This window comes from Theropithecus gelada, chromosome 3 (assembly GCF_003255815.1).
Source record: "Theropithecus gelada isolate Dixy chromosome 3, Tgel_1.0, whole genome shotgun sequence".
In the NCBI taxonomy this organism is placed as follows: domain Eukaryota; kingdom Metazoa; phylum Chordata; class Mammalia; order Primates; family Cercopithecidae; genus Theropithecus; species Theropithecus gelada.
The window spans coordinates 40870834-40890014 of NC_037670.1; the positions used below are offsets into that span (position 1 = coordinate 40870834).

At 32.9% G+C, this 19181-nt stretch overlaps 1 non-coding gene across 1 annotated transcript; it reads right to left on the reverse strand.

Moving 5' to 3' along the window:
• Window positions 1-18653: 18653 nt before the first annotated feature.
• LOC112622017 lies at window positions 18654-18794 on the reverse strand. The gene has a single exon (XR_003118917.1). It is a non-coding gene; the product is annotated as a U4 spliceosomal RNA (small nuclear RNA).
• Between the last annotated feature and the right edge of the window lie 387 nt (window positions 18795-19181).

Below are 19181 nucleotides of genomic sequence, written 5' to 3' on the forward strand. Positions count from 1 at the left end.
ATTTTAACAATTACAGATAAGTTAAAAAACATTTGGACAGCACAGACAAGATGTTTGACAGATACATCCTTTGAACAGCATTCACTAAATAATCTAATCAAGAACATTAGTCTATATCTAGTAGAATCTGACATATTCCACAGTGAGGGAGAATTAGAGATTACTTTTCAGTTGTTAACATTTTCCTTTCTGGATGAAGCCATCTGGGACTAGGCTTTTCTTTGTGGAAAGAATTTTGAGAACTAATTCTATAACTTTGTTATAGGATTGTTATAGGTGAAGTTTTTCATTTATCCTTATTCTACTTTAACTTTATTCACTTTAATTGTTAATATTACTGCTACTATTTCTATTTTTAGTAGATTATTTGTACTAAATACTTTGTGTAAAGCATGAAAATTTATATGAAATTGAGAGCTTGTCCAATTTATAAAGGTCTAATATCAATTACCTCCTCAATATAACTTTAAAATATAATAATTACCAGCAACAAACATGTAGAAATTAAGATTAAAACATAATAATATTTAATATTAGCACTCCAAAAATGAAATATTAGATATAAATCCAACAAAATTTGTACAGAATCCATATGAAGAAAACCACAAGATTCAGATTAAAAAATTCAAATAACTAAATTATCCATGTTTATGGATAGAAAGATAATATTATCAACATATCAGTTCTTCCCAAATTGATCTATGGACTCAATGAAATCTCATTTAAAATTCCAGCAAGTTATTTTATGCATATCATTAAACTGATTCTAAATTTTATACGAAGAGGCAAAAGATCCAAAAGAGCAAAATGTTGAAGGAGAATAACAAAGTCAGAGGACTGACACTACTCAATCTCAAGTCTTGCTATAAAGCTACAGTAATAGAGTGTGCCATTGGCAAAGAATAAAAAACTAGATCTATAGATGACAATAGAGAGTTCAGAAATAGATCCACGTAAATATAGTCCACTTGTCTTTGAAAAAGAGCAAAGGCAATACAAGCAAACAATGATAATTTTTTCAACAACTGGTGCTGGAACAATTTGACATCTACATACAAAAATATATATCTAGATAGATCTTACATCCCTCTGAAAAGTTACATAAAACTGGATTACAGACCTAACGAAAATGCAAAACTACAAAACTTCTAGAAGATAATGCAGGAAAACACCTAAATGATCTTGGGTATAATGATGACGTTTTAGAAACAATCCTAAAGACAGAATACATGAAAAAAATAATTAATAAACTGGATTTTATTAAAATTAAAATGTAAAAATGATAATTCGAACTTGAACAATCATGAGTTAATTTTTATTAAATAATTGATATTTTGATATAATGTATAGTATGTAAATTATTCTTATATTGGTATTGAGTCTATTAGTTTTATTTATGTTGAATTTGATATTGGATATGCTCCTGTTCTTGTACTTGCCCTTTTGCTTGTTCACTCTCTCTCTCTTTCTCATTCTTTTCTCTCTCTCTCTTTTGTTTTCTCTCTCTCTACTAGGCTACATGAATTCTTTCAGCTATAAAAGGCAGTAATTGCTTATGTAGGAATATCCACTCTATTTTCCCCCTTTCCTTTATTTACAGTATAAATGAGAGCTGGTTTTATCATGCATATTTGTCCATGTAAAAATAAAGTATCTCCATAAAAAGTAATTTCATCTATTTAATTTATCTGTTTAATTCGGAGTGCAAGAATGGCAACTCTCATATTCTCATTTTTTTCTTTAGTATCTTATCTATCTGAGATTGGTTCTGAGTAGAAAACAAAACTATGTAGGTTTCATTTGCAAAAAAATGTTCAAACTCACAAGGAATATAAACCAATAAGAGGAATTATATTACAACCAAAGTATATTATAAAAAGCGTACCAACAAAGAAACGTAGGACTTCGCAAGAGTTTATTTTGGTTGCTAAAAATCAGAAGAATTGGCTGTATAAGACTGAAAGATGGGATATTATTTCAGTGGAAAGGTATGCAGTTGATTAATGTTCCAGGCACAATAACAAAAGTGAGGAAAGGCTGAACAATGCAACAGTATAAGTGATGTGCAAGAAATGATATGCCATTTGAAAGTGTAGTTGGGGAAAAAGAGACAAGATAGTGCAGATTAACCTGTTTAGATTTGATTTAGTAGACTGCAGAGTTGACTACTTGTGATCAAGTGAGTAAAGCATTCATTTATTTTGTCTAAAAAAGTTTCTCTGGGTAAGAAAGATGGAAAGAGAAACAAGACAATGAGAGGCAACTAGTTAAGAGGCTATGCAATAGCTCAAGGATGAGCTAGTATACAGTTCAACCACATTTATATTAACTTGAAAAATCTTGTGTGTAGCACTGACAAAACAAATATTTTGAAAGCTAGTAGACTAAATTTAGAATGCAGTCACTCTGAGTTATTTTCTGTTTTAAAGTAGAGGTCAAACACAGTAGCACATAGACAGAACACAGCCTGCAGTTGTTTGGTTTGGTTTGCGTACCGCTACAAAATTGAATATTCCAAAATAAAGATGGTCTTTCTTATTCATTAACCCACCAACTTTCTATTGCTCTATTTGTGCGCAACTTATAGTATTTATTTACTCAGTGAGGTTTACTCTGATGAATTAAAAGTGGAACCATTCTTTTTTTTTTTTTTTTTTTTTTTTTTTTTGAGACGGAGTCTCGCTCTGTCGCCCAGGCTGGAGTGCAGTGGCGCGAAACCATTCTCAACCATGTCCTGTGAACCCCTTATAACTTGCTCTACATTTTAAATGATTGTATTATGTTATTATAACTTTTTATATATTTTAATAATTATTATATCAGAAGAAATTAAAAGCATTTTATTGAGATCTAGGTATATCTTGTTCAATTTTAATTTATTTTTCTTAGCACTTATCACATAATAAATATGATAGTATGATTATAAAAAATTTTATTGCCTGTATTCTGTTTCTCCAGCATATCCTAGGAGAAAAATTTCACAAGGGAAGACTCTTTGCTTTGGTCACTGGTACATAGTGCTCAAAATTTTGCCTGCCATTGAAGATCTCTGAAAAACATTCATTGAATGTGGCTCATATAATAATAACAGTTAATGTTAATATGATGTTTAATATTTTCCATGTATAATGTAATAATATTATATATAGGCTTATATGATGTGAGTCAAAACCCTGTGATGTCAGTACTAATAGTGACCTCACAGTTATTATTTGTAGGGCTGGGCTCAAAGTCTATTAAATTTCTCACCTCTGATTAAAATGTTTATCATATGTCCTGTTTCAAATTTGAGACAAAATATTAGAAAAGTGAATGGCATTTTTCACGCTACAGAAGATATTTCAGGTTTTAGTAGACTTGCTATCTTCTTGCAAACGAACTTACTGTCAAATATTAAGTGGATTACAGGTGGATAGAGGTGCTACCTTGTATTTTCTCTCATCTTATTTTGACAAGACATAATATTTCCACTGTTAATTCACATTAACTATTTTTAACTACTTATAAATTATACCAAATATGGATAGGTATTTGGTATAATTTGGTATAAATTATACCAAATATGGATATTTGAGAAATGAGACCATTTCCCTGTTTCTCAGCAACATATTATATACATTACATACAAGAAAAAAATTAAACACACATTCTCAATTTTCAATTTGTATGTGGATGTTTTGTTTCCATTAAATTTCAATTTAAAGAGTATACAGAGATACAAGTAGGATTATTTAGCATTCTTTTTTGTTTGTTTGTTTGAGGGACTTTTGGCCGTTTATTTGTTCGGGAGGAAATTATGTCAATGCACCTGCTCTGGGCTATATTTTGGCTGTGTATTCATCAGAGTAGCAGAGCTGCAAATTTTTTTAATTCCATATTTTGCAGAAGTTCACGTGAAACTGTCTAAGATCTTTACAGTCTACTGCTACTGCGAATGACTCTAGAGAAATCCAAGACCAATCTGATTTTTCTTTTCAATTACTTGGACGAACTTTGGGTTCATTATCAAAATAAGGACATATAGAAGTTAAAAAACATAATTTATATTAATTTTAGACATGTATGTACTAAAACTTTTCCATGAAATTTTGATATATTGTTATTACGCTACTGACAAATTACATAAATTTGTTTTACATAGGAAGAGGTTCAAATTTGGTTTCATAATTTTCAAAGTTCCATAAAAAGTAATACGATTTGTTTCTGTTTTTACGATTATGGATCAATTATTTTTGATATAAGATTCTATCTTTCAATTTGTAAACTCATACTTTATTTTCATCTTTCTTGTGCCTTATCTACTCTGCATTCTTGTATGTCTACTTTATAATCTTCCTTTATTAAAGTGATTTTTCTTCCTTTTAAATTTCTTCTATAGTATTTAGTTACAATTCTCCTTGGCCAGAACAGCATTTATGTGAAGAGGTTTTTTTTCTTTTTTTTTTTTTTTTTTTGAGATGTTGTCTCCCTCTGTCGCCCAGGCTGGAGTGCAGTGGCTGGATCTCGGCTCACTGTAAGCTCCGCCTCCCGGGTTCCCGCCATTCTCCTGCCTCAGCCTCTGGAGTAGCTGGCACTACAGGCGCCGCCACCAGGCCTGGCTAATTTCTTTTTCCTTTTTCTTTTTTTTTGTATTTTTAGTAGAGACGGGGTTTTACCATGTTAGCCGGAATGGTCTCGATCTCCTGACCTCGTGATCTGCCCGCCTCGGCCTCCCAAAGTGCTGGGATTACAGGCGTGAGCCACTGCACCCGGCCGTGAAGAGTTTTTTTTAAAGTAAGTTATCTTTCTTTCAATCTCTTTTCATGTTACAGTGTATGTTTCTCAGGTGATCTAATTCTTGTTAATAACTGATTATTTTATGATGATTCCTCAAGAATGTAAACTCAGAATTATGTATGATCCCGCAATTCCTCTTCTGGGTGTATAATCAAAAGGGTTGAAAGCAGAAAATCAAAGAGATATTTGTACAGAAATATTCATAGCAGCATTATTCACACTAGCCAAAAGGTAGAAACCATAATGTTCATTGAAAGATAAACGGAAACCAAACCTGGTACACACATAAAATGAAATATTATTCTGCCTTTAAAACAAAGAAAATTCTGCTATGTCACAAAATGAATGAATCATGAAGAAATTGTGTTTAGTAAAATAAGTCAGACACAAAATGAGAAATATTACTATGATTCAATTTATAGAAGCAACGTAGAGTGGTCAAATTTGTAGAGAAAGAACATGCAGAGATGGGGAAATGGGACATTTTTGTATAATGAGAATAGAGTTTCAATTGGAATTATAAAAATGTTCTGGAGATGGATAATGATGATAGTTGCACAACAATGTGAGTGTAATGCTACAAAACTGCACTCTTAAACATGATTAAAATGGTAAATTTTATGTTTCCTATATTTTATCACAATAAAATAATCATTTATTATTAAATAATTGATTTCCTGGACAAGATATTTCTCAATGAAAAAGTGATGACGGAGAAGACTACCGAGTTTTCCAGGATAACTGATTTACTTTAATTAATTTGTATTCTAGAACAGTTTCACATTTGTAGGAAATCTTGCAAAGCTAGTTCAATGAGGTCTCATATACCCCATTCCGGTTTCCCCTCTTATTAACATTTTATATTAGCACGATACATTCACTATGCTGTTGATACATTGTGATGAATCAAAGTACATGCTTTTCTTAAATTTCCTCAGTTTTACCTAATGGTCTTTTTCTGCCCAGTATTCTTTCAAGGATATCACATTACATTTAAGTGATCATGTTTTCTTAGACATTTCTAGACTGTGGCAGTTTCTCATATTTTCCTTGTTTTATGTGACTTGAGAGTTTTGACGAATACTGGTTAGATGTTTTGTAGACTGTTCATCAATTAGGGTTCCTCTGATATTTTCCTCAATATTAGATTGGGATTAGGAGTTCTTGGATGGAAGACCACACAGGTAAAATGCCATTCTGATTACACCATAATAAGGGTGCATGCTATCATGATGACATCACTGATGATGTTAACCTTGGTCACCTGGCTGAGATAGTATTTGTCAGGTTTCTTCACTGTGTAGTTATTTTCTTGAAGCTCCACTTTCCTACAGTGCTCTTTGAAAGAAATCGGGACACACTTAAGGGGTTGAGAATTATGGTCCACGTATTTAAGGATGGTGTATATAAGTACATGTCTTGAAATTCATCTTGTGTAACTGTAATTTTGTACCCTTTGACCAACATCTTCCCATTTCCTATTTCCCCCAACTACTAGTAATACTTTTAATACCTTAAATTTTTATATCATTGTCTATATTCTATCCTGAGATCTTTGAAACCCCTAAATTATTTTAATGCATTGTTTGTGCTGCAGTTTTGCGAATAATAATAAAGGTATAGTGTCATGTACCCATCATTTCAGTTTAATACAGAACAGTTTCAGTGCCCTAAGCAATCCCCTATGCTTCACCATTCAAGCCCCCTGTCTTCTTCTCTAAACCCATGGCAAACACTGATTTCTTTTCTGTCTCTATAATTTTCCAGATTTCCACATAAACATAGTTGTGAGATCTAACGTACAATGATGTGGCTATAGTTAACAACACTGTATTTCATATTTGAAATGTATGTATAATCAGGACTTTTGTAAATTATAACTTAATATGTCTTAGAATTGAAGGTCAAAAAAAACTCCACTGATTTATTTCTAGTTCTTAAAAATAAGGATATTTTGAGTCAACATTTTAAAATATTTCTTACATTTTAAATTTATTTTTCTCTATTTTAGCAGTTATCAATCCAATCATTTGTGTATTTTTTAGCTCATTCTTTTAGCAGTATTGCTAAACTTGCTTAATTTATTATTTTTAAGTCCGTCTTCAAATTTCTGAAGTTAGTTTGACTATTAGTTCAAACTATTTTTCTGTCTTCTTATTAAAGTACCTACAACCATCATGTTGTTGACCTCTCCAACAACTCACTTTGCACTTAATAGCACTATTTTCTAAATAATTTGATCTGTTACATAGCTTTAAGAACAAGGATATTTAAATGGAATTGAGGGACATTATTCTAACACTGAGATTATGGTTTTAATTCTGTTTTACTTCTTGGCCATTAAAAAAATGTGTCTTTTTCTGAGGCTAGAAACAGTATAATAGGCTAAAAAATGCCTCCCCAAGGTTGGTCTTAAACCATACAACGTGAGACTGCATTACCATACTTAGTAAAAGGAACTCTGTGCCTGTCATTATATTAAGGACCTTGAATGGGGAGTTGACCCTGGATTATCCCAGTGGGCCCAATATAAGCACAAGTGTTCTTGATAAAGGTAGACAAAACTATCAGAGTGTCAAAGAGGAGAGGTGATATAAAGATAAAGAGTGGAATTATGAGTGATGTGCTTTGAAGATGAAGAAAAGTGTCACAGAACAAAGAATGCAGGTAGCTTTTAGAAGCTAAAAAATGTAAGAAAATGGAATCTAGAGTCTCCAGAGGAAATGCAGTTCTGAGGACACCCTGATATGAACCAATGTGATACATGTCAGACTTCTGTCTTCTAGAACCATAAGATAATAATTTTTTGCTGTTTTAAGCCATTACATTTGTAATCATTTGTTAACAGCAGTAATAGAAAAACAATGTATATGCCATTATTTAATTTTCCATGTTTTCTTATGTAGCATAATAAAAATTGGATCTAATATTTTCTTTCTTTTTTGAAATACACTGTTATATTAAAGAAGATGGTGCACAGGTATTTAAATGTTATTCCTTGTACTTAAATGTAAAAAATATATAATATATACATACATATATACATATGCATACATCTATGTATGTTATGTATGTATATATTCAATTTCTTTTGGTAACTCACTGAGATCCAATTTCCAGGTGCTTTCTAACAAAAATGTGTCATAAAATTAGTAAATGCCTGGAAGAGTCTTGGAAGAAGAGCATCAAAGTGTCTTCTTTTATAATGACATTAGCTCTTAAAATAATTAGAGAGGAGCTAAACATGGGAGCATTTTTAAAACATATTTTTTTAAAATCTGCCCTCTAAATTTAGAAAAATAATATATATGGACTAGGCATTGAAGAACATAATGGTGCAATACATTCATAACATGATTTTCTACTTGCAGTTCTTCTAAATTGTAAATTCATGTTTCACTGTATTAATTAACATTTCAACAGAAAATGTGTTCAAATGTATTTTGTTACCCACAAATCTTATTAATTTGAATGTGTTTAGATGAGATATGCTACCTAGGAAAGAGTCATCTAGCATAAGCAAGTTGACAGTAGTAGATTTTGTAAATCTTGGACAATTTATCTAAATGTTCACATCACAGCAAGTGTCCCCACTGATAAATTCCTTTTCAATTCCTATTTTGCCACATGGCTATATTCTCATTCTTATAATAAAGTAAGATATTTATTTTCATGAATCAATATTTTATATATATATGTGTGTGTGTGTGTGTGTGTGTAATGATTTGAATGCAATTGACTGTCATCTCATGTTTGATCTTAACCTATAATTTTTGTGAGTATCTATATGGTAGTATATTGTCCATGGTACCTTATTCACAAGAACTGCATGAAATATTTCACATTCTTAAATTTGTTCTTCTGGATTTCTGGCAACATTTATATTGTATCCTCCATTAGATAAGGTTATCTGACTTTGGAAAATAGAACCACCTTTTAGGAAGTTCTAGTAAAAGAGTGAGAAGTTATTAAAAGAATATAATAGTTTTTCATGGGTCCAAATTGAGAAATTAATAACCATTAAAAAGAATATATGTACAGTGATGTCTCACTTAAAAACAGAATACACTCTGAGAAGTGTCTCATGAGCTGATTTTTATCATTGTGCTAATATCACAGAGTATACTTACACAAACTTAGATGGTAGGGCCTACAACAATCCAAGCTATGTGTTATATTCCTTTTCTTTTAGGTTACAAATCTGTATGGCATGTGATTCTACTGAATACTATAGGCAGTTGTAACGCAGTGATAAGTATTTGTGTATCCAAACATATATAAACATAGAGAATGCAGAGTAAAAATAGAATATTATTATCTTATAAAACCATTATGGTATACAAGGTCCATTGTTGAATGAAATGTCATCTGACGGATGACTGTATATATATTGCAAATATGTAACTAATAACATAAAGTATAAGGGCTTATCAAAGCCTTTTTTGAAAAACATTCATTGATCAGGTCACTTAAAAAAAGCCATCTAAAATTCCATGTATCTTTTCTAAAAATTCTCATTCTCAGGTAAAAAAGTCCCACTGGTCCATCATGGACATTATGGAAAACTGGCAAATACGCCTCTTCTGTTACTATGTGTGTACTGGGGTTGGGTGAAGGGTGTGGCGTCCTCACTGACTGTTTCAAACAAATCACGTGGAAATAGAAAGAAAAAAAAACCCATAAAAGAATAGTTCTAAAAGAAAGAACAATAGCATTATGATGTATCTACTAGGTATACATTCAAGATTTGTTGATTCTTAAAACTGAGCTCTCTGGTAACTCACCTAAAAAGGTGTTGAATTTCATTCAAACTTGATAGTGTTCTTTTACTTAATTTCCCATTTTTTATCCTTTGGTAATCTTGTTTTTTACTTTCTAATATCTTGAGCTGCTTCATGGAAAAAGCCAATGAAAGTGAACTATTCCCCTTAAACCTCATTTTATGTAATCTCATCTTTTCTGCTTGCCAGAGATGAATTTTCCTTGTAGATATTTCTTCATTCTCAGCCACTAGACTGATGTTATTTTTCCCCAGGTAATTTTGCTACCTAATTTACTTTACATATATGTAAAACTATCTTATAGATGATTGAATAATAAATTACTATAATCCCATTCTTTAGCATCTCTTCCTACTAGGTCTATTCAGTCACTTCATCATATTAGCTTCTTTTAAGGACAGGGAAAGTAGAGGAAAATTACTGTAGAAAGTGATTGCATGTAATTTTCTTCTTGGGATTCTTTGCTAAGTTGAAATTTAGATGTATATGTTACAAATTCTGTATTCATGATTCTACTGCACCTACCCTATTTTCACCTAAGGAAATTAGTTTCCCTTAGTTTTACCTGCCAACTAGTTCTGGAAGGTACCAATATTCCAATTTATGCATACTCAAAACAAGTCTTCGGCATCTTTTAATTCAGAGCTCTTCTTCTTCTCATTACTTTCTGTCTCTGGCCCTTGTGAGACTGATAGGTTGCATTGTGAGACTGATAGGTTGCAATGCCCAAAGAGCGCTGTAGTGAATATGCACTTTTATATACATTTATACTTCACCCCAAGAATAGGCCAAAAAATCCCTAATTGCTTTTACAAATATTGAAATTACTTCATTTAATAAGCCAATATTCAAGACTTTCCTTTAGCTAAAAGAAATAGCAGTGAAAAATAACATTCAAGTACTGCACAGTGTGAAACACATCACAAGTCCCTTTGCAGGCCACCTCTTGGCAGGCTTTTAGTATTTCTCCACTTGGCAAAAGAGAACTCACCCACCCCTCATGCCACCATCACTGAGAGTCTAAGGTCTTTCTGGCCATCCTTTAGAATGGGGGCCAAACTAACTGTACACCAGAAGAAGGAAGAAGGTCTTTTTTTTTCTTCTCTCTCTAGCCTGTGGTCTCCTTCCCACAGCAGGATTTTAGGTAATAAATTTTCATATTCCACAGAAGACTGTCTGTTGGGGAATCGATACCTTCAGGGAAACAACCCACAGTTACCCAAAGAAATGTAGTCAATTCTGATGACCCCAAAAAGGACAATCATCAGTAAGACATTTCTCAAACTGGGCTATTTAAAATATGTCAGGTGAGATTTAACATATAATCTTACTTACCAAAAGTAAATATATATTTTATATAATCCTTCCTCTAGATTAAATAAAAATCCTTTTTGCTCTATTTTCAATACTTCCTATCCAAGCTTGGTATATGCAATGAGTTGTACAAATGCATTCATACCATCGAAACACAGTATAGTTTATAAGAATATGATAATGTAAATCAACATTGAAAAATAATACATGGTTTCTAAAAGAATATTATGTGCAGAAGCAGAGTTCTGCTACGAGTTTACCAAACAGAAAAATCAGCTTATTAGTTTAAATATTTGCATTTTCATTATTTTATTTTACTCAAACTTTTCAAAAGAGCAATGTGTACTATGTCTTTCACAATTGTATCTGAAAAGCTAAAGCATATAGCTAAGTTTTAGAATGAGAGTAACAAATATATTTTTAATTCCTCTGTAGATTCTCATCAAATATTTGGCATTGAGAATTAAACAATTCATTTTCCTATGCACTAAAAATCTAAAAATGAAGAGAATAAGGCAATAAGTCAAAATTTCCCAACAAGTAGCAATTTATACATAATGTAGTATAAATACTACATTAAATATTGTAATACAAAATATTTTAGGAGTCTACTTTAAGAATTCCTGTGGAACGTTCTTAGACATACCTTAAGTTCATTTTAGGATTCAGACACATCTGAGAGGATTGTTCTTTAGTCTCCTTTCAGGGAGAACTCAGGAGTTTTCTAAGAAAAAGGAAAATAGAGTGAAGAAATTTTGAAGAGTTCATGATGGCTGCCTCTTGCCAGTTTGGATGCTTTCATTATGCCTAAGTTTTAAGGACAAACACTGCAAATCAAAGTCAAACCAAAGGAGATGTTTTATTAATGACATATAACAAAGGTTATTAGATTAGGAGGGTGTTAAGGTTTTAATCTGTTGAAATTTGCATGATTGAGGTGAGCTGTTCCTAAGAGGAGAGCACAGCCAATGTGAAGTGTCAGCAGAGGCAACGGTGGCTTCATCAATTTTCAAGACATACATGCATACAGTGATGGGGAGACTAGGCAAGTATAACACCTGAGAAATTTGCACAGTACACAGGCTCTCGCCACATATCAATTGGACCCCCATATCCTGGATCCATAACTTCTTATCAGTATGATCTTGAATAAGCCCCAATTTTTTTAAATCTATACAGTAATGTAAATTATTGATAGAAACTGTATCTCAGAGCTGTTATTAGGAGATTCTGGCAAAGTATTGAACACAGCAACTGATACACAGTAAGTAGAGTAAGTTCTCTGCAAATGTTTTGTCATTAATTTTTCTCCATTTCCACCAGTGCCCTTGGACAAGTCAGTGTCATTGTGACAGTGACTAGTGTTGTCAACACTGGTGTTGCATCAAATGATAAACATCTGTTCAAAATTTAATGACTTTGGGCCTTCACCAACATGTCTTCACAGAGGTCTGGGTTGCAGATGTAATTGTGGCAACTGAGATCACAATAAGAAGGGCAGAGAAAGAAACAAGTAAAAGTAAAGGGAGTAATTCTTCAATTCAAACATACTACTTCCTTTAGAAGTCTAATCCAATGTATGTTATATTTGTGTTTTTATTTGTTTATTTTCAAAACTAACATTTTGCCCAAAAACACATATACTATTTTTGCCTCTGTTTCTTAGTTTATCATTTGACTCTATTTGAGATTAAGAAGTTTGTTTTTTAATTTATGGATACATAATAGTTGTATATATTTATAAAATATATACTATATTTTGGTAGAAGTATAAAATGTATAATGATCAAATCAGGGTAATTGGGATATCTGTCACTGTAAACATTTATCTTTTTTGGGGGAAACATCTCAAATCCTCTCTTAGATATTATGAAATATACAATAAATTATTATTAACTATGGTTGCTCAATGGTGCTAACATAGATGTTACCCCAATTTCTATATAAATTTAGAATGTGTAATATAAGATGCCATTAAGTCCTCTTACTTGAGGACTAGTTACTGCTTCTCTTGAGAAAATGTATGTAATGGGGCCTATCTGCTTGCATATATAAAAGGGTAAAATTGCCAACAAAAAGTACAGACAAGACGAATTCACAGCTGAATTCTATTAGACATTTTAAAAAGAATGGATACCAATCCTGTTGATACTATTCCATAAGACAGAGAAAGACGAAATCTTTCTAATATCATTCTATGAAGTCAGTACTACCCTAATACCAAAACCAGGAAAGGACAAAACAAAAAAAGAACACCAATATCCTTGATGAATACAGATGGAAAAATCTTTAAGAAAATACCAGCTAACTGAATCCAACAGCATATCAAAAAGATAATCCACCATTATCAAGTGGGTTTCACACCAGGGAGCCCATAGTCAGCAAAACGGCGTGGTACTGGTATAAAAATAAGCACATAGACATAAATCAATGGAACAGAATAGGGAACCCAGAAATAAACCCAAATACTTACAGCCAACTGATCTTCGACAAGGCAAACAAAGACATAAAGTGGGGAAACAACACCCTATTCAACAAATGGTACTGGAATAATTGGAAAGTCACATGTAGAAGGACAAAACTGGATCCTCATTTCTCACCTTATATAAAAATCAACTCAAGATAGATCAAGGACTTAAATCTAAGATCTGAAACCATAAAAATTCTAGAAGATAACATTGGAAAAATCCTTCTAGACATTGGATTAGGCAAAGACTTCATGGCTAAGAACCCAAAAGCAAGTGCAACAAAACTAAAAATAAATGGATGAGGCTTAATTAAACTAAAAGGCTTCCGCACAGCACAAGAAACAATCAGCAGAGTAAACAGACAACCCACATATTGGGAGAAAATCTTGGCAATCTATACATCTGATAAAGAACTAATATCCAGAATGTAAAGTAACTCAAACAAATCAGCAAGATAAAAACAATCTCATCATAAAGTGGGTAAAGGACATGAACAGACAATTCTCAAAAGAAGATACACAAATGGCAACAAACATATGAAAAAATGCTCACCATCACTAATGATCAAAGAAATGCAAGTCAAAACCACAATGCAAGCCGGGTGCAGTGGCTCACACCTGTAATCCCAGCACTTTGGAAAGCCCAGGTGGGTGGATCTTTTGAGGTCAGGATTTCGAGACCAGACTGGCCAACATGGTGAAACCTAATCTCTACTAAAAGTACAAAAATTATCTGGGTGTGGTGTCCCATACCTGTAATTCCAGCTACTTGGGAGCCTGAGGCAGAAGAACTGATTGAACCCAGGAGGCGGACATCACATCACTGCAGTCCTCCCTGGGTGACAGAGGGAGACTCCGTGTCAAAAAAAGAAACCAACAGGCTGGGCGCGGTGGCTCACGCCTGTAATTTCAGCACTTTGGGAGCCTGAGATGGGCGGATCATGAGGTCAGAGGTTAGGAGTTCGAGACTATCCTGGCTAACACCGTGAAACCCCGTCTCTACTAAAAATACAAAAGCAAAATGAGCCGGGCGTGGTGGCGGCGCCTGTAGTCCCAGCTACTCCGGAGGCTGAGGCAGGAGAATGGCGGGAACCCGGGAGGCGGAGCTTGCCGTGAGCCTAGATCGCCCCACTGGACTCCAGCCTGGGCGACAGAGCAAGACTCCGTCTCAAAAAAAAAAAAAAAAAAAAGAAAAGAAAAAGAAACCAACAATGCAATATTACCTTACTCCTGAAAGAATGACCATAATAAAAAAAATTTTTTTTTTTAAATAGTAGATGTTGGTGGGGATGTGGTGAAAAGGGAGCACTTTTACACTGCCTGTGGGAATGTAAAGTAGTACAAACACTATGGAAAACAGTGTATAGATTTCTTTAAGAACGAAAAACAGAACTACCATTTGATTCAGCAATCCCTCTCCTGGGTACCTACCCACAGGAAAAGAAGTCATTATACAAAAAAGATACTTGCACACACATGTTTATAGCAGCACAATTCATAATTGTAAAAGTATAGAAGTAAGCCAAATGCCCATTAATCAACAAGTGTTATATAAGATGGAAATATATATTTTTTTATATATATTTATATCATATTTATATATATATATATAAAATGGAATACTACTCAGCTACAAAAAGGAATGAAATAATGGCATTCACAGCAATCTGGCTGGAATTGGAGACCATTATTCTAAGTGAAGTAACTCAGGAATGGAATACCAAAGATCGTATATTCTCACTCACAAGTGGGAGCTGAGCTTTGAGGATGCAAAGGCATACGAATGATACAGTGGACTTTGTGGACTCTGGGAAAAGAGAGGGAGGGAAGTAAGGGATAAAACACTGCTAATTGGAGACAGTGTACATTGCTTGGGTGATGGGTGCACCAAAATCTCAGAAATCACCACTAGAAAACTTATTTATGTAACCATACACCACCTCTTTCCAAAAATCCCGCTGAATTTTTTTAAAAAAGAATGTTTTGTGTAAACAGTTCTTAGAGGAGTATTAAAAATCAAATAGTTATGAGTCTTATGATAAACATCTTTCTATTTTAAAATGTCAAATACTTCAAAGTTTTAAAAGTACTTTATAACTCAAAAATCATTTTTTCAAATATTAAATATATTGTGAGAAATGAGATAGTTATTATAATTCTAGAAATTAAAAACACAGAAACATTTGCAGGTAAGACTTTTTAAGTTGAGTGTACTATTTGTCAATAGGATGAGAAATAAAGTGATGGAAAGTTATAGGACACAGAATAGAGAAAAGTTTAATAAATTTCAGGAGGGTTAGATAACTCACTAAAATAAAGTATCAAATAACAAGTAGTACAGAAAGATTATTTAGGTATCAATACGTTTTCAACTTTAAAAATGGCTTCTATACTCCAGATGAGAATGCAATCTGGCTTAATCCGTGGTTTTAGCCTTGTAATACCCTGAACAGAGAAGCGGTTACATGCTGCCTGACTTCTGATCTATAAAAACTGTGAAATAATAAATGGGGGTGTGGTTTAACGCAAGAAAAATAAATCCTAGAATTTAAACAAATGAAAATATGACATTTTAAATAGTAGATTTTATTTAAAAGAAGTCGTAATTGTTAATTTCAATTGGTAGACTTGTAGCGAATGCACATATATTTTACTTAAAGTTTTGAAGTTTTGCAGTTATGTAGTCTATTTTCAAACTTTGAGTACAATTTTCTTTTTTTTTTTTTTTTTTTTTTTTTGAGACGGAGTCTCGCGCTGTGTCACCCAGGCTGGAGTGCAGTGGCGCGATCTCGGCTCACTGCAAGCTCTGCCTCCCAGGTTCAGGCCATTCTCCTGCCTCAGCCTCCGAGTAGCTGGGACTACAGGCGCCCGCCACCACGCCCGGCTAGTTTTTTGTATTTTTAGTAGAGACGGGGTTTCACCATGTTAGCCAGGATGGTCTCGATCTCCTGACCTCGTGATCCGCCCGCCTCGGCCTCCCAAAGTGCTGGGATTACAGGCTTGAGCCACCGCGCCCGGCGGAGTACAATTTTCAAGGTGGAAAAAATGTAACTGATCAGTAATGACTAGCACTCATATTTACTTAGTTAAATGGGTGCTTATTTTGAGATTTTAAAACATATATTTCAAAAAAAAGGATGAATTAGCAACTTTTTAAATTTTTCTTAAATATTTTAAAATATGATTGACCTGTACTTTTCATAACTTAATTGTATTTTATAAGGAAGATAGTTAAATATAAATAAACTCTGAAATAAGTTTACACTCACATCCATTAAATCAGACTACCCATTTTTAAAAATATATATATATTCATTACTTTTATTTGTGCAGTCTTGCAAATTTGAGTTAATATAATAAAATTATATCTTAAGATATCATCTAAAACATTTTAAATGCTTCTAAAAATGTTTAACAAGATTCTACTTCTAAATACATTCATTCATCTATTCATTGGACAGATATTTCTTAGGAACCTGTTATATACCAGGACTGCTTTTAGAAGCTGGAACTATGTATAGCAGAGTATAGAAACAAACCCCTGCTTTCACTGAGTTTACAATGTAGTGAGATAGATAATAAACAATTAACAAATTAAGAAGTACAGTTTTTCAGGAGTTAAAATTGTTGTGGAAAAAACAAATCAGACTAAGATGAAGAGAGTGAAGGCAGCTATTAATGACAGGTGGTCCTTAAGTCTTCTCTGAGGAGATCATATTTTAAGAAAAGAACTGAATAAGTCAAAGAACTCATGTACATGCAAGTGCATTATTTGTGAGACTTAACCCATACAATAGAGCGTATTGTTACTTTCCTGATGCACAGATTTTAAAATTGATTGAAATAACTTCAGAACATACAAGGTCTAAAGTTCAAGGACAGGTAGACTAGTTCTTAGCTAAAGGTTCTTTCTGCTAAAATTATTTTCCTGTCCAGCTGAGCTTACTTTTAAACAAACAAGCAAACAAAAAGCTAAATACATGAGGCTGATTTTTATTTTAAAAATATTGAAGTTTGGAAGTGGTTAATGGAATTATTATCAATAAAACAAACATTCAAATCTGTTTTCATTTTGGTGCCTTTGTACTTTTTCTAGGTTTGGATTAGTTGAAATAATTTGTATTTTAATCAAATTTCATATTAGTAATAGATATCTTGGTCCACAACAAAATTGGAATTAGGATTTTCACATGAAATTATTTCATGATTTTAATCTAATGTTTGATTTGATTTGATTGGCTGCATATCCTTTTTTTCTTTGCTTAAACACATCTTGATTCCAAATTTCAGCTTTCACATTAAAAAAATACCAAAATATTATTTTCATGTCAGCTTAAAGAGCACAACTAATATCTGAAATTTAAAAATCCAAATAACAAAAGATAGTATTCATTAAAAAAATTCCAACACCAATCGACCTTAGCCTGCTCTGTTTGATAAGTAACTTGTATACAAGTCTACAAAGAAAACATTAATGTATATTTCAGACTGAATGATTGTCAGAATACAGAGACATTCCATTGGCAGAAATGAAAGTCATCAGGTTTGGTGACTTAACAATAAAACAAAAATGTCATAACAACAAGCATTTCTTGCAATTTTTCATTGTGCTAGCATGTTTATAAAATCATTTCATGCTTTCCTCCATATGGTTCTAATAATAAATTTATGAGAGGTACTCTAATTATTTTCATTTCATTGATGAAAAACTAGTGCTCTAGAAATGCTGATAACATGCCAGAGATCAAATAAGTAATTCATGGCCAAGCTGGGCTTCCAACCAAGGTAGTCTCTTTCCAAAGCCTGTGGAAAATGGTTTCTCTTGATGCCAGAATGAGAAAGTATTTGTGAGAAAACAGGCATGTTGTACAAATCAGTGGAAGAGCCAGAAATTACAATGAAAAAAAAAAAAAAAAAGAGTGGGGGAGGCCTGGAATTAAATAATTTGTCTATTATAGTTGTAATATGGTTGTATATTGCCTTGTGGGTCAGTAAATATGAAACAAAAAAACGCAAAAGAATTTGACTTGTAAGGGTCTTAGACATGTAAGGGTCTGAAGGCTTGTAATTTGACTTGTAAGGGTCTTAGAACTGCTTATTGCACCGCCGTTAATTATACAGCTTAGACTTGTAAGGGTCTTAGAACTGCCTATTGCACCATCGTTAATTACACAGCTGGGCAAGTTAAATGGAGGCGGTTTGTAAAATTAAGTGACCGTACATTCAATACAAATTTAGATGTAAAGTCCTTTACATGGACCTAAGTTTTTTGTTTGTTTTCGTTTCTTTCATTTTTTTAAACAAAGATGGTTCATTCTCTGTAGAGACTGTCGAAAATTGCCAATGTTGACCATATTTTAAGTCGTCATGGCCGGGTATTGGGAAAGGTTTTGAATTAGCAATACTTGTGCCTCAGATAAGCCTCATCAGCTACAATATTTCCACTGTGCAAAGCTGGAGTTAAGTTTTCGCACAGTATAATCACCTAGTAGCCAAATGGAAGAGGATAAGGAAAACTTTAAAATCTATAATTAGGGGTCTTTCGTTTGTATCTCTAAGGAAAAATTGGAAATAAGAGAACTAGGACAAAACAACACTAATTGGGATTTTCCCCAGATGTTCTTTTTATTCCAGGAACTGGCATGAACTGCTTGAGAGTTGAAAACAAGTTTTTCTCAAAGCTTAAAATAGGAAATAACAATAATGTAGGTAAGGATCATTCTAAAGTACCCTATACTACTTCCATCATGGCTTCACGAGAACAGGTGAAGAAAACTGATAAACATTAAGATTCTAGAACCTAGAACAGCAGCTCACAAATCTTTTGGTGTCAGAATCCCTTT